We start from the raw sequence: 6,000 nt of genomic DNA, 5'->3' as shown, positions 1-6,000 counted from the left end.
CAACCAAATGTATTTGTAGTACCAACCCTAAGGCTGGAAAATGGGAAGGGCATCCTTTGCAAAATCTTTACCAAATCAAACTTGGAGATAATTAAGAATAAGATTATGTACCAGACTGGTGAGGTTAAAACTGTGTTGCTGTTGATTTAACACAAAGGAAGAAAAGGAGCATAGAGGTATCTGCACAAACACCTCCACTTTAGTCTGTTCTTATGGGGCTTTTTCAGATGTAATATTGCAAACTGCCATGCTTAGAGAGAATAGGCTTTCTGCTGGCAACCCTTCTAAGACACACTTGTTCAGTCTTCTTCTAATTGCACTGTCATGCACTTCAACATTTAGTTAGCTAACTGAGGCATGTAGAGTCTGAGATGTAGCTCTTGGGTTTTTTGCAGTTTCATGCTCTGACCTTGGGGTGAATTTGCTGGGACAGCTGCTCCTGGGGAGTGTCTTGAATGTTCCCGAATAATCTTGCTCACTGTAGAATGATGGAGTTCAAATTGTTTGGAAATGGCCTTGTAACCCTTCCCAGATTGATGGGCAGCAGCAATTGCTTCTCTAAGATGATGATGCTGCTGCTGCTGATATCTTCCCTCCGTGGCATTGCGTTAACACTTAGCCGAATGCTCCAGACCAACAAAACGCCAAAATGTCTGCTCTTATAGAGGTGCTCGCACTTGCTGATGATGTATATAATTAAGTGCATTTGATTAGCAGGACCTGGCTGCTATTTAACTTTAATTCCTATGGCAGCAATAAAGGTATACTTCGTTTTTCACATACTGTTTCTGCATTTTGCCTTACTTCTTGTAAATAATGACATGGTGTAGTGTGACATGCTGTTCATCTTACATTGTACTCACCTGATTTCAAGACTTTTTGATTTTTTTTATTATGTAAAATTTCGGAACTTAAAAAATGGTGTACTGTATAAACAACGCCCCTGTTGTAAGCAGACTTCCAGTGCCTCAGTGACATCTGCAGTGTCCATGATGTGAGCAGAATGCCATCTACTATACACAAGTCGCTACTTTCAAAATTTCCATCTGTTTTCATTCATTAATGTCCCATCAAGTGGAAGAAAACAGACTCATGAGAAAATGCACCACCTTAGCATTTCTACAATAAAGAGCTGCCCTTTCAGTGTTTGTTCACAGCACTGTTTCATGGTTAATATTTGAAGTAAAAGGGAAGTTAGAAGAGTATGAAATCTTAATTGTATTAAAATCCTAACATGCCCAAAGGAAGTGAGCGCTGATATGATGAATCATATCAGCTTCGCACAGTTCCCGTCTGGGAAGTTACAATTTTACCTTGTAGTATTTTACCCTGTAGGCAAAAATCTACAAGGTCAAAATAGGTTTTTGCACCAAATCTCTGTAGTGCCCATATGATAACTGCATAATGTTTCTTCCACACAGGCACTGATAAAAAGTAACTAATTAGATCTGCTCAAGCATGGTATTTAACTACAGTTTGGGGTATCAAATAATTGTGAAGACTTGCTCTTCAGAGTGAGGTTTTACATTAAAAATCAAGTAGTAATTGAGAAAAGCAATATAAACATAATTTTAAAAAATTAAAGCAGTAAGAACCAGTCTTTGAATAAAATATTTCGTTCCACTTGAGAGATTTCCCCTGAAAACATCTAGCTTAATTTAAGTTATTTTTTTAGCTTTTACCCAAAATAAAAGACTAGATGTAAGTCTAATATTTTTAAAAGCTTTGCTTGTTATTCACCATTAAAAAGTCTCTTTCATTTATATTTTGCATGGTGGCCGTCCATAGTAGTGTGGCAACTACTGCAGAAAACTAAATATGTGTTGTTAGGACTAAACACATGTGGAGTAGTAAAACATGAAGCTGGTGGTTCTCAAAGTGTGACAGGGAGACACACTAGCCCGGATAGATCTGAAAACGGCGTTTTTGCCTGAAAACGCTCCACACTGAAACAGCCGAAAACGTTACGTTCCAGTACTGCGCATGCGTGAAACGCAAGAAGATGCCACTTATTTACTTTCCAGCTCTTTGAAACGTTGCAGCAAAGATGTTGAGGAAAAGCACCGATTTTTTAAAATGGACTAACAATGAGGCGGAGTTGTTGCTGTGAGTAACACAAAAGTACAAAGTTGCAAAAGCGAGTGAGAATTAAAGAATATGAAGAAAAGCTATCTGAAGCATGTATAGACTGATATTAATCTTTATTAGGGCTGTCAACATTGAGCGCAAACAAAACAACTGCTGTATAATGCCCTCCGCTATCTTTGTTTAATTGGTCACATGACTGCATCATGTGACCAATGACTAACATCATTTTAGAAAGTCTGCGTTTTTTGATGTCCACACTGCAATACGAAGGCATTGTTTTCAAACGTATGCGTTTTCTAGAGCGTTTTGAAAACGCTGTGTTTTCCATGAGCGAAAACACCGTCTCAGTGCGGTCGGGAGACCAAAACCGAGAGAAAACGAATTAGTGTGGACGTAGCCTACAAGGGGTAGTAGTGATTTTTTTAAAGGGAAAATAAACAGCACTTTGGTGATGCTATTGCACTGACTTCAATTCAACTTGGATCCATTCGCACATGCTTGGAGTGTGAACTTTTTTTTTGTCTTGGCAGACAAAACTTGAGAAACAGTGATGTATCAGAGCATCAGTGCAATTATCTAATAATGTTACATTTAATAATTCACTGGATAATCAGATAGTTTAGAACATTTCGGTAAATCTCAGTGTCCCTTGCAGGTTGTTTTTGTTACTTTCTAGTACTGATGCTTTTCTGTTTGATTTCAGATGACATATAAAATGCTCTGTTTTGAATAAGTGTGTCTGATATTTTTTCCTATAGTTCTCTTAAAGTTATTGAATATCCTTTATCTGTAACTATGCAAACATATATTTCATTTCAAAGGGTTAATTGTTGGGTTGAAGATCTCGCATCAGTGAAAAATCACTCACAATGTGCAATGCAACCTTCCACACTGCACTTTTTTGCCTTACACTCAGAATTAAGGACTCAGGGGAACTTTCCATTTCAGTGGAAGAATTCAAAATCAGTCTTCTAATGTCAAACTCTACACATGAATAATTCTGTGCAGTGAAGCTGAAACATTCGAGAGGAACAACATTAATCAAACCACATTTCTGACTGCAGGCCTTAAAGTAAAGAATCTAACGATTTTTTCTTTCTTCATTACTGTTCACAGGGTGATGTACAGTAGTGAACTTGCAGGCTGCATCACTGGGGTGGTGGAATCACAGGCAATGTGTCACCTTTGCGCACCTCTGATCTGCCAGCTTTTCGGGTAATTCTTGTTTACAGTGCTGACAGGTATCTGACTGTGTGTTTGTGTGCAGAATGAGTCTTGGAAAAAAAAATGCAACAACATCACACAATAGTGGATATGAGAGAGAAGCTAATGGGATAATCTCAGTAGACTTTTTATATTTCTTTGCTGGACATATTATCATATTAATAAAAAAAAGGACAATTTTTGCTTACTGCTGTAAGGTTTTGGGTTCATGCCTGAGTTATAGATTATTATTAATACATGTTACTTAATATAGGAAGATAAGTGTTGTATGTGGGCATAGGATTACCTTCAAATGCATGCACTGATTTACCTAATTAATAACCACATTAACATAACTGCTTATCTTTTATATATTATAAGCACAGCGCTGGGATATTAAGCAGTTCGACAGCCTCCCGGGGCAGAACAGTGGCTCAGCTGTGATTACTGTCACCACACAGTGAGAGGGTCCTGAGTTTGAATCCAAATGGAGCTGCACTGCATGCGGCATTAAATTCCCATCGTTCCTGCTCTTTCCTCACAGATTGCTGCTCTTTCTACCCTTAAATGCCTCGTGTTTTTCGCAGACAGTCTGAAAACATATGTTTTCTCCATATCATGATATACTTTTGTTTTCCTTGTAGCCACTGGCTTCCATTTTCCATTTTTAAGAGACTATATGGAGGCAGGATTTACTAGAAAAGCTTTAGCAAAACGTTGTTAGCTTCACACTTTCAGTTGAGGGCTGCGATAGTTGGGGGAAAAGTCAGAAACAACTACGCTAGCGTCACACTGATGGCATAACTAAAAATCAAATGATTGACGTCTGTAATCTATAGTGAACACGAGGGCAGACATTGACAGGCCATTAACAGGCTCATTCCATGAAGCACAGTAGCAAACACTCAGTCATAAATAATGTTTAAACAGCTTAATTCCCTTTGGCTACTTCAGCATTGTGGTACTGGAATAAAAATTTGACCAAATAATCTTTTGGTGTTAACAGCAGCATGACCGGTAGCTGTAAAAGGTAAGAAGTGGTGTGGTTTAGAATGTTGACAGTCCTTGAAAACCTCAATGTAATATTTGTTATTACATTATAAAAGATTAATTTATTTCAGCAGTGAGTTTTGAACTCTCCGTGGCTTTTCTTCTGCAGACAGCAGTGTTCAAAAAGAACTTTTAAACTAGACAACAGAACATGTATCTGGTCTTCTAGACTGCTGTGTTTGACGTATGCATGCATACTAAAGGATATTGATTTATTGATAAACTATCCCCAAGTGTAGAGTAGTACAGCTTAAAAGAAAAAAAAAACAATACAATAGCAGGATAAATATTATAATCGAGGACGCTCAGCTGCTTTTCTCAGATTTCTTTTTCTTTTTCTTTTTTCAAATCATAGATCGCCTAAAATGAATTAATAAAATAAAAAAAGAAACCTAATTGTATTTGTACTATGCTGCACTCCTGGCTGCAGCTGTCTCACAGCCACTTCCCTACAATAATGCCCGAGGCTCTAAAAATAACAACAGCAACGCTGTGTATGAAATGTTTACCCGTGATGGTTTCTAGTAAATGGGTTAAAATGTGAGAAACCACTCAGAACTTGAGAGCTCCCACTGGTCATAAATAACAAAACGTAGAAGATATTTTTACCTCAGGGGGATTAATAAAGTATAACTTAACTTTGGGGACACTTGGCTGAGTTTGGACATAAACAACAAAGGCCCAGAGCCCTTGTGCTGCACTTTTTTGTAATTAAAGTTTCCATTGCTGCCTAAAAATCATTTCACTGTAGCTTGTTCATGTCACAGCGGCTTCATTTTGTATGTAGACACCCCCAGACCCTGTAATCACCTCTGTCAGTCAGGAGTGAAATGTAAAAATGAGAGTCCTGGCTCAATTTGTCCAGAGTCAATATATAAGCTGGGGGGAAATTAAAGTGACTTATTAGCCTGAACATTTGACTTTCAATTAGAGCTAATTAAGCTACAAATAGTATTTATACAGTCATCAAATAAAAAGCTTTACATATCCTTAGCAGGTTTAAAAATAAAGTAAATATAGCCTGAGATGAAAAAAACATGGCATATTACATCCTGTCATTATTCATTTAACAATATTTTTTCATTTTTAGCCATTCTGTTGTAGATTTGCTGCTGTGCTTGGGATCATCGTCTTGTTTCCTCACAATGTTTTGGCAAATCCTTTAGCTGTAAGACAGACAACCTTCTTTGATATACAAAGCACTTTGTGGTCAACTTAATGACTCCGATGTGTCCAGGTCCTGTGGTTGCAAAACAAACCCAAATCATTAACCCTCTACCACCATGCTTGACAGTTGGTATGAGGCGTTTGTGCTTATTTGTTGTGTTTGTGTACTGTATTATGGCCACACATCTCCACTTTGGTCGTGCATGTCCAAAGAGTCATTATTCTAGAGGTCTTGCGGTTAGTTGCAACTTTGCAAACCTAAGCTTTTTCTTCTTTCTAGGGTGAAGAGGCTTTCAACACTTCCAAACAAACTGCAGTTGTTCAGTCTTTCTCTAATTGTACTGTCATGAACTTTAGCATTTAACATGCTAACTGAGGCCCTGTTAGGATATGAGCTGCAACCCTTGGTTTCTTTCCAGTTTCTGTGAGGATTGCACAATCTGACCTTAGGGTGAATTTTCTCACTGTACAATAATGAACTTTAAATGATTG

The sequence above is a fragment of the Astatotilapia calliptera genome, chromosome 10 (assembly GCF_900246225.1).
Source record: "Astatotilapia calliptera chromosome 10, fAstCal1.2, whole genome shotgun sequence".
Classification (NCBI taxonomy): Eukaryota; Metazoa; Chordata; class Actinopteri; order Cichliformes; family Cichlidae; genus Astatotilapia; species Astatotilapia calliptera.
The sequence above is the reverse complement of the archived record's forward strand: the minus strand, read 5'-3'. Positions refer to the sequence as shown.